An 11,827-nucleotide genomic window follows, 5' to 3' on the forward strand; every position below is an offset into this window, starting at 1 on the left:
CTCATAAGAGCTATGGTGTGTCCGCAACATATGCAAGACCACAACCAATCGGGAAATCCTGTATCCATCGAATTCCATTATTCAAAAGGGACTTATCATGTATCGGGCTTTGTCGGATATAAGATTTATTTCATATTCATGACAATGATACAATTCACATACATATTATTCAATTTAAAACATATAAATACACAATTTAGTTACACGAGCTTACCTCGTCACTTGTTCGTATACGAAAATCTACTAATCTGACACTTTTTCATTTCCTCGATCTAATTTTGTATTTGTGTTATCCGGATCTATGTAAATGAATTTAACATCAATTTAATCCATTTCATATTCAATTTAATTCAATTCACATCTTAGGCAAAATTATCATTTTGCCCCTATACTTTCCATAAATGATGATTTTGTCCCTAGGCTCGGAAAATGAAATTCATGAAATTTAATTCTTATTCCAAGCCTAACTAATTTTTACATATAACATTTACAGCACATATATTTCATAAAAATTAGAAATTTTCCATGAATTTTACATCTTTACAATTTAGTCCATTAATCATAATTTCATGAAAATTCACTTTACAAAAGTTGTTTATCTATCAACAACCTTTCATTTTCTATCATAAATTTCAAATTTTCAGCATATTTATCCATGAGAAAATTTCAATACTTTAATATCTTTTCAAATTGATCCCCAAAATAGATAGATTAGGTTATTCCGATCTCAAAAATATAAAAATTACTAAAAACAGGACATGATTACTTACCTAATTAAGCTTGCTTGATTTTCTTTAGGGTTTCCATAGAAAATTTGGGGAAGATGATGAAATAAGATGATATTAGGCTATTATTATCTTTATTTATTCCGAATTCCAAATTAGTCCTTTTCGTTTTCTAATTTTCCATGGATGAATCATCAAAAATATCTACTAACTTTTCTTAATGGTCTAATTACCATATACGGACCTTAAATTTTGAATTCCTTTGCTATTTGATACTTATAGCTATTATAAATTAACTTTTTCATTTTATGCAATTTGGTCATTTCCATAATTAAACATGAAATCGGTAAAATTTTCTTATCGAAATTTTCATATGTCTTCCTTATCATAATGCAGGATATGTAGTAATATTAAAATAAATTTTCTTTTTGTCTCGGATTTGTGGTCCTGAAACCACTGTTCTGATTTCATTGAAAATAAGCTGTTACACACTCGATGCAAAAATTTCTCCGACAGTTTAAGCCTTTCGAGGTGTCTGTCAATCTAATTTTCACCTTTGGTGCAAAACTATCAAAAATAAACTAAATTTTTGAAAATTTATTATAAAATAATTAAAATTCAATATGTTAATAATTTTAGTGTAAATTAATTATTTTATAATTAAAGTGTGAATTTCGAAAAAAAATACTAAGAAACTGCATGAATTAGGGCTCAAAAGGTGATAAAAAATCTAATATTTTTGTGCTACCACGCGTTCGGGTGTTTTGTGGAAATCCGTCTACTGTATTCGCCCCATTGCAATGAACTTCCACAAGGAATTAAAAAATGCAGATTGGCACAAACAAGTTGTGACAATGGGTAAGTATCTATTTTATTTTTTTGATATATTTATAGTTTGTGAAATGGAATGTAACATGTTGTAATGGTTCAAGGTACCAGCTAGAACCATATTAGTTCAAATGAAGACTAGCTAACCTTTAGGCTAATTTGCAAGGTTAAATGACCACTACATTACAGGAGTGGTTTGGGAGCATGAGCCTTACAAATAGGCTCAAAGTTTTGATGACGGATCGCGATATGGACATATGAACACTATCCTGATAGAGGCCGTTAACGTAATATTGAAACGTACACATCATCTCCCAATTTTATCTGTTTTCTCTATTACATTCTATAGGCTGGCAACATTGATACCTAGAATGGGGCTCAAACAAGTAAATTAGATGAATGCGGGGTACATGTATGTTGAGGCAGTCAAGAAGGTGATAGAGGTCAAAGGCTGGAAAGCAAGGACGATGAACATTTAATTATATTCTCGACATTTTAAAACTTTTCGAATGACAGATACCGTTGGTCATTGATCGAGTATCCTGCCTAGGTCATACGAACTTGATATTTGAAATAGGCGGTGAGACTATGGGAAGTTCCAGACACTTCGATACTCATGTGCGCACGTTATTGCAGCATGCACTAACACCTCCATCAATGTTGAACAATATATTGATGAGGTGTACACACTGGAACACACATTACGTATTTGGGGAAACGAGTTCCCAACAATGCAGGATGTGTTGATGTGGGAAGTTATTCCGTTGACTTTCGAGTTGGTACTAGAATTTGGGCTACATAGGAAATGACATGGACTGAAGCGAGAAGGTCGACCCCAAATGTTGTGGTATGTGTAGAACAATGGGTCATAATCGAAACAATTGCCTACATTAAAACTACCACCTGGGATAGTCGTCACGCTTGATTAGAATGTAAATTTTTGTATACCATGTTCAAATATATTATTATATATCCCTTCAATTTAAATTTCCATTTTTTTATAAGAAATGGATGAAATGAATTTCTTATTAACTTCAATTATGTTACATATATTTGCATGAACTTGATTGTCATGCATATTTAAAAAAATATCAAACATTTCATTAAAATGAGTCAAATGTTATAATAAAATAAAATTAAAATGCCAATAAATTGTACATTACAATAATTCGAAACATTTGAATTAAAACCATCAAAATTGATGGTTCAACGGAGTTGTTCGTGGGGTGTACCGTCATGGTGGCCTTCATTCGCATTGTGGGTGCTCATGAGGGTCAATGTTCAACTCACTCGAACCGACATTCCCATCACCCATAGGCGAACCTTGGGGTGTACTAAGCAAACTCAAAAAATCATTGTCACAATGGTTTGCTCGATAGAGGCGAAGTACTAGTGGCAATTGGCTAAATATGTCAAACATCATTGGTGATGTCGGTTGTCGATAAGAAGAACTGCAATCCACTATGTCTAGGTTTAGTGCATAACCCAAGAATTTCAGGGCAAAACTATAACCCTCTATCTCCATATGATAGGAACTACCAGTCAATTGTGTGTTTTACTATACAGGTTTAGGCTCGAGCTTTTGTGGGGGAGGAGGAGATAGCTGACGGGCTTGTCTTTGTAGGGGACCTCGTTGTTGCATATGTGGAAAGACTACTATCAATTTGCCACCATATAGGTAGGGCAGCCTATTCCATATGTAGCACTACTGGTAGTCCCTCGAGGGAGTGAAATCAGGCATACATGATTCCAAATGAGGCCTTCTCTCCAACCTTCGTTCCACAACGTAATTTATAGTTGATGCTCTAACACCCAATTTTTTTGCATTTTTTCCCTTCTTGTCAAGTTTGTGGCTGCCATATAGGAACGTTTGAAGTATGTTAACGACACTCGAATTGATGAAACACCTAATCTCCATTGTAGTGCTCCACTATTGAAAAATTGATCATGGGTGTGTTAATGCACCATACAAGTGCGTAGACTCTTGTTGACGGAGGAATGACGGAAGCAACATCTGATGCGGTAAATGACATCTACACGAACTGCAAAATTAACAACATGATTAAAATACTTATAATAACATAAATAAATAAATAAACTAATTACAAGATATTAATATAATTTTATTTTATGAAAATAAATTACCTCATCCCCGACGTATGCCTCGATCATATGTCGGTAGACAATGAGTGTTTTTGACTTCTTGATATTCAGACAAGTATATCATCTAAAAAATATAGCAAACTTGTAAGAACATATTTTCATAAAAAAAAAATCTTGTCCCAAGTTTAAATTCTTTTTACCTATTCACAAGTGGGAACACATGTACTTGGTGATCCATTGATGCCAAGAATGACATCCTGTATAGCCCAGGATTGTAAAGCTCATGATACAACGTCACTAGTATTGTTGACCCCCAACTATAGGAACAGGCAACTAAAAATCAATTAGTAAGGTGATGCGAGCATGGACCCAACCAAAACCCTTTATGTCAAAAAAGCAACTCGTGAAACCTTATAAGATCCAATCGAGCTTCCAAGAGGGCCAATTACTCGCACATAAGCTAAGAAGTTTAAAGAAGTTTTCATGGGCTTAATTGATTGATTTTGGGCATGCACTTCATGCATTCTATGCAAAACATGTATTTCATGCATTCCATGCAACCCATACATTTCATGCAATGTGCTGCATGTAAAACTTTAATAATTGTGTGTTTAAATTAGGTTCCTGGAAATAAGGATTTTATTCGTTTAGTTATTTTAGTTTGAGTTTTAATTATGTCTTAGTTGAAACATTTTAAATGAGTATCTTAAATATTGTAGTTTAATTATGTGTCTTAGTTTTTACATCATTAATATTTGTCTAAGTTCATACAACTTAAATGTATGTGTTTTTGTCTTAAATTGCTGCATTTAAACTTGTCTTAGTTTTGACCAGATTGTTCACATTGCTGTTGCTAGGAAGCTTCCTCCCAAACTAATCGTGTTGCGTAAACAACATTTAAAGAGTTGAACAACAGCCTCCTATGAGCCATTTCATGAGAAGCAAAGAATCAAGTGTTTTCACACTTAACCATTCGGTTGGCTACCAAGTTCACACCTATGGAACCATTCACTTATTGATGTTCACACCTTGAGACTCTTCGTGTGACACAATCAGCAGTAATGATCTACATATCCCAAGTGACCATTTGGTTATCAAGGCACCATCAATTCATGTTCACACTATTGAAACCATTCAATTTCATGCACATTTAGTTAACTCTCAAGGACCAATGTAAATGGTTGTTTAGGAATTCAAAATTCACAATGTGAATAAGGCGTTTGGCATTATCAAAGTTTAGAAACTCCCAAGGGATGCTTTGAATGAATTAATGGACATCAAACACATTTATTCTTATTTTTATCTCATGCCTATTCGGATGGTTCCTTGTACAACCTATAAATATGAGGCTTGAGACATTTTGTAACAACATTTGATGAATTTTAATCTTATTATGAGTGTTCACTCTCCTTGTTCTCATTTGACTCAAATTAACTTATCAAGCATTCCTTGTGGCATCAATCTATTTCATTCAAAATTATCACTTTTTAGAAGTGTAGCGTTCATCCTTTGTGCCAACTGGTTCTTATCTTGCTAGATAGAAGGTCACAGTTCTTGTTTCCTTTTTATATCCATTTTAAGTGCTAATATAAAGACTGGGTTAGTATTGTTCTATAATATTGGTTCATTTTTTAGTCTTTAAACTGAATTCAAGCTTATCCTTCCTTCTTCCTTTATTATCCATCAAACCACCTTTCCAAAGCCTGCCATTCACGTTTTCAACCTTTACAAAAAACATTACATTTGATACTTTTTAATTTTGATCGGGAACTTTTGCAACTCATAATTATCCTTTAAGGATGAGCTTGCATCATTTGGTATCAAACCTAGCTAAATTAAGTAAGTATCCCATTTTTATCTCTCTCGAGATTAGCATTTAAAAAAATGAAAAAAACACTAAAAAAAAGAATATAGCATATCTACATCCCAAGTTCGAAAATACAAAAAAAAAAGAGAGATTCAAAATTTCTATAAAAAAACAAAAAAAATAGTTTGAAAGTGATTCTTTTCCAAAGTACAAGTTTTCCTTTACCATAATAATTTCAGCCACACTTCAAATTACCCTTAATTGTTTTTTCTTTTCTAAGCCTTCCCTATCACCTAACCTTAATACCTACCTTACATCACTTTTGAAGTCGATTCCACATGGTTTGTTGCTTAAGTCTAAGGAATTCAGATAAGAACTTAGAGAGAGTAGGAGTGGTAAAAGGCAAGAGTGCGGGAGAGCATTAGAGGGGTTAAAAGCCAATAACAAGTGTAGACACGGAAGCAGAGAACATTTATTTATATGAGTATTAATGAGGTTTGTTTATGAGAAAACATCATGTTTCAAAGTCCCAAAAGAGATAATATTGGTGGTGGTGTTGTGCGCCCTGAGAGAAATAATATTGGTGGTGGTGGTGTGCCCGATCAAGTATACCAAGCTCTCATTCGTGAGATGGACAAAATGTTGCAACGATGATTGGAGCCAATGTAAGAATAATTGTACCAATTAGAGGAAAGAGCCCAAAGGAGACTTTCTCCTCAAAATCAAAGGGGGAACGAGGTCCTCTAAGGCCAAATCAAGAAGATTACTATGACCAGAGTGAAATGGAGAGTGATCGAGCCTCTAGTTGTAGCTTGAGGCATCAATGACAAGGAAATCAAGGGCCGAGGGAACGAAATTAAATAGATGGTAACCTTAGCAATATTAAAATGGCAATCCCTCCGTTCCAAGGGAAAACTGACCCCGAAGCTTACTTAGAGTGGGAAAAGAATATTGAACTCATTTTTGAATACCATAACTACCTAAAAGGAAAAAAGCTAAAACTTGCTACCATCGAATTCTCTAATTATGCTATTATTTGGTGAGATCAGCTAACCATGAGTAGGAGAAGAAATACGAATGACTCTGTCTACATAGGCTAAAATGAAAGCTATTATGAGAAAAAGGTTTGTACCAGCCCACTACCATAAAAAATTGTATCAGAAATTACAAAATCTCACCCAAGGTAATCGAAGAGTGAAGGATTGCTTCAAGGAGATAGAGATAGCAATGATACGTACTGATGTTGAGAAAGACCGAGAGGTTAGCATGGCAAGATTTCTAGCTGGCCTAAACCAAGACATCATAAATATAGTTGAATTGCAACCCTATGTTGAATTCATTGATATGGTTCATATGGCGATCAATTTGGGAAAACAATTGAAAAAAAAAGGTACCACAGGACCCCTTTCAATTCTATTTCTACATCAAAGTGGGGTCAAGGAACCTACAAAAAGATACCACCTTTTGATCTAAAGACAACATTGAGGCATCAAAATCTAATAATTCAAGTGGATATTTGAGTAAAGGAAAGAACGAGGCTATGCCAAATCGATCTCAAGACATCTAGTGTTTCGAATGCCTTAGGAGAGGCCATATTGCTGACCAATGTCCAAATTAGGGTGTTATGATTCTAAGGGACAATGGTGAGATAAAATTTGAACTTGAAAAGGAAGTTGAGCTCGAAATGCCTATTGATGAGGAAGATGACTTGGAGTATACCGTGGATGGTGCAATCCTTGTCATTAAACTAAGCTTGTAACAACCAAAAAGTCAAGGGATTGAAAATGGTGGTTTTGGAAATTGAGGTATCGGGATCTCATTTCCCTAAACTAGTCTCGTAAATATTTTATTTAATATTTACAGATTTATATTAGATGTGAATTAAATTTTTAGTTTTGTAATTTTGAAGAAAGACTGTTTAATTAAAATAAAAGGACTAAATCAAACAAGTGATAAAAGAATGAATTAATATTAAATTATAAGGTGAATCTATATTAAAAGACTTATTAAATAAATAGACCACTGTTTTTATAGATTTTGATAGTGGATGTTTATGAGGATAACTATTATATGTAAGAGAAAGAAATAAAAAAAAAAAGAGGAGAGTCTTCTTCAACCTAGATGATTTTTTTTCAAAAGAGAGATCACTTAAAAAAAATCTGCTTGTTTTTTTTGCTACAATTCGATTAGAGAAGGAGAAGAGAATTGTTGCATGCTAAATTTTGAGCTCATTTAGGAGCTGATTTTTTTCAAGAAACTTGCAAAAAGAGGAAGGAGAAGGCAGCAGCAAGAGGGGAAGAGATCTTACTCAAGGTTATGCTTGACTTCGAGTTTTTGTGAGTCCTCTATACATTTTTCTTTCCTGATTGCTTTGTTACACTTTCATGCTAGTATGAATGTATAAATCCAAGGAAAATTTTTGTGGAATGCATGTTGTCGAGGGAGCTGCTTATGCATACAGTTTTTCTCTAAGTAGGCTATTAAGTTTCTTTGCCAGAAAAAGGTGGTTCGGTTGGTGGTGATCTATGCTATCCAAAGTTGTTATTTTTTTTTCTGAATGTTGTTCAATTGAGTATAAATAAATGAGGTCTGAATAATGGAAATTAAGTGGTTTAAGTGTCAATTTATAATGTCCATAAAGGATGTGAATTTATGATGTCTAAAATTTGTAATTTAAGGTGTTTAAATGTTTCCATTTACAAAGTCTGTAGGTTGTAATTTGGGACGGTTAAATGATGCCAATCATGATGTTGAGAGGTAAAGATTGAAGGTGTCCAAAGGCCATAACTTTAGTTTGTTTAAATGAGCTTGAAATTTATTTAATACATGATATTATGAGTGTTTGTTGCTGTCCAGAGCAAGACAAAAAAAATTGTAAAATTGTTGATTAATGCCCTCTTTTGTGGATTCATTATTATTGTCCATGTAAGAGTAATTAAATATTGGTGCCAATTGAAATGAAATGTTGTACTTGTGTACAATATTGACCAATTTAAAGAGAAATTGAAAGTGCTTGGCAAGTATAAAGTTTAATTATGTTAGTTGCATGTTTGTTGCCTGAGCCAGGCCTTGTCTATGTGAGAATTGAAGTAAATTTAATAAAACTTCCCGAACTAATGAAGGAGGACCGAATTTGAAGAGGTAGTGAAAATTGTGGAGAATTGATTATGTTTAAATTTGTTGAGTAGTTGAACTGCTATAGGCTGAAATATGGAGAAATTATTGGAGGTTAAAGGCCAATTTTGGCCACTGTCTGAATTCTAGATTATAGTATTTAATTTCCATGTTTAAAGACTTGTAAACTTATTGGAAATTTGGAGTGGTAGATTTTGTATTTTATGTTGCCGAGTGTTGAAATTTGAGGCATTTAAATGCTACAAATTTTGAGGTTTGGAAGTTGGAAATTAAGGTAATTAGATGCTGCAATTTACCATGTCTGAAAGCTGAAATTTGAGGTGCTAATTATATGCTATAACTACTAATGCCTTAGGTTGAAATTAAAAAAAAAATGTAATAGCTACAATTATGATGTTTTGATGCTGTAATTAGACTAAATATTAATGTCGTAAACTGAAATCAAAAAAGGTAGTAGCTATAATTGAGATGTTATGCTGTTGCATCTAGATTAAAATGTAAGTAATTATGTTGTCTTAAGCATTATCTGAAGGGGATTAATTATTGTATATTAAATTGTCTTTACAATGAAATTGTGATATCTTAACGCTACAAGTTGAAAGGAGTTTATAGTTGTAATTTATTGTGCTTTGGTGTTGTGATTAAAAATGTATAACTTTGGCTTTGATATTGATTATGTGTTGTTATTACGTAAATTGAGTTTAATTGCATGTCCAAAGTTGGATAATTCCATGTAATTTGGTTGGACTAATATTTATACCTTAATTGAGTTTAAATTTATGTCTCAAGCTAGTAAATTTCATTTTATGTGTTTGGAATTAATATATGCTATAATCGAAGTTTAGTTGTGATCCAAAATTGGACAACTTCATATTATTCAGTTAGACTAAATAAATGATTTGGTTTAAATTTGGTTGCTATTCAAGAGCTAGAGTTTTTCATGTTATTCAGTGGTGGTGAAGTGCGCTGTAACGACCTAAATTTCTCAAAAAGAAAGGAAAGACAAAGCCGTGGACAAATGGCTCGAAATGTATGGTTTGTGTTCTAAATTTGAATTACTTCATTTGTTGCACTTATGAGTTGTATTGCAAGGTAAGATCTTAAAGAGAGCTGAAAATCATTAAAAAGGGGCTTAATTGTTTTGATACAGAATGGTTGCTTACGATGAGAACTAAATTGAATAATTGTGGAAATATTGTATATTGATATAAGTATGAAATACGATCTATTCGAAATGTGGGATATTTTTTTTACATATATGTATTGATGGATAATAGATGAATTAATGATATTAATTTGGAAAATTGTTTATAAAGCGATTGAAACATGGATGAATAAAAGATATCGTAATTAAATCTAGAAATATGAATCTATTATGTAATGATTAAATTATTTCAGTTGTAATATAAAAAGATGTATATGGTACAAATATAAATGATTGATCTATAAGAAGTAAATCGAATCGTGTTCTTAGTTGATGTATTATGACATGTAACTTTCCATACTAAATTGTATTTATTCATGTTGTTAAGTTAGGCATACATAAATTATATTTTATTCAAATATTAGATATAGAAATACCACTGAGTTATACTAAGCATATGGTTTTGTTTCTTGTGCAAAGGTTAGGTACTTAGTGATTCGATCATTAAATCAGCATCCAACAGAAAATCTCGTATTCATCGGGTTGGTGAAACTTTTGTTAATTTGGTTAGCATGTACCTATAGAATTTTATGTTATATTCTACTTAGTTGGAGAATTAATTCATACTGTGAGATGTTTTATAAATAGGTATAAATGATAGTTGTTAATGGTTCGTACCATGTATATGTTTGGTGTTGATGATGCTATGCGAGTTTTTAAATGTGATTATAATGCTTTGGATGTGAATTAATATATATAATTGGAAAATAGGATGCATGAAATGAAACGAATAAATAGGTTAATAGTTAAGATACTGATATATATATTAATTATGACTTAGTCTTTGGTTTAAATGTATGGATTTTATGTATGATTTTTTTAATTTATATTGTAATGAATGTTTTCATTTGCTCCGGCAACAAATGTGATGTTAGAATTAAGTGACCCAAATTCTTATTTAAATAAAATACGATGGAAAATAAAATAAAAGTAAAATCCATATAGAACTAGACTTCTTTTTATTTTATTTTAGAATAAGGTTTTAAACCTTATTAAACTCCATCTATTTTATATTGATTAGGATAAGGTGTTTCAATCCTACTAGAATATGGCTTTGCAAGCCTATAAATAGACATAGTCTATTCCTCTTGTATTTGAGTAAAAAATTTTCGACATAGTGAATTTTCTTCTCCTCTGCCGTGGTTTTTTTCGAAAGGGTTTCCACGTAAAATTTATGTGTTCTTTATTTTTATTTATTTTATTCTATTTTATTTTTCTCAAATTGGTATCAGAGCTTCCGGGTTATTCATCTCGATCACGGTAATGGCGTCTTTGAAGTATGAAATTCCGCTGTTGGATCGCAACACCAGATTTGCGTTGTGGCAAATTAAGATGCAAGCAGTTCTTGCACAGATGGATCTAGAGGATGCCCTGCTAGGGATAGATAAGATGCCTTCGACATTAACAGATGAAGAGAAGAAGCGTAAGGATCGAAAGGCATTAACACAATTACATCTGTATTTGTCCAACGAAATTTTGCAGGATGTGATGAAAGAGAAAACTGCCGCTGCATTATGGAAGAGGCTAGAACAAATATGTATGTCGAAAACTCTAACAAGCAAGTTGCATATGAAGCAGCGTCTTTATGCTCATCGTTTGGAGGAAGGTGCGTCAGACACGAACACTTAATGTGTTTAAAGAAATTCTCTCAAACTTGGAGGCCATGGAGGTTCAAGATGATAAGGAAGATCTAGGGTTGATTCTACTTTGTTCGTTGCCCCGCCTTATTCAACCTTTAGAGACACGATTTTATATAGCCGCGAGTCTCTCACGCTTGATGAGGTTTATGATTCTTTAACCTCGTATGATAAGATGAAGCATCTTGTGGTTAAACCCAACTCTCGTGGAGAGGGTCTCATTGTTCGTGGGAGACAAGACCGAATGTTGATGATGATCGTGGTAGAACACAGAACGGAATCCTCGTGGTAAATCTAAGGGTAGATCGAAATCTTCAAACAGAGGTAAAACTTGCAACTTCGCAAGAAGAAAGGGCACATTAAATCTGAGTGCTATAAGCTACAAAAT

General features: G+C 32.9%; 1 long non-coding RNA gene across 1 annotated transcript; it reads left to right on the forward strand.

Moving 5' to 3' along the window:
• Positions 1–7,508: 7,508 nt before the first annotated feature.
• Positions 7,509–10,302, forward strand: LOC128283501 (uncharacterized). The gene is made up of 3 exons (XR_008273862.1): positions 7,509–7,799; positions 9,550–9,628; positions 10,228–10,302. It is a non-coding gene; the product is annotated as an uncharacterized LOC128283501 (long non-coding RNA).
• The last annotated feature ends 1,525 nt before the right edge of the window (positions 10,303–11,827 follow it).

The sequence above is a fragment of the Gossypium arboreum genome, chromosome 11 (assembly GCF_025698485.1).
Source record: "Gossypium arboreum isolate Shixiya-1 chromosome 11, ASM2569848v2, whole genome shotgun sequence".
Taxonomy (NCBI): Eukaryota; Viridiplantae; Streptophyta; class Magnoliopsida; order Malvales; family Malvaceae; genus Gossypium; species Gossypium arboreum.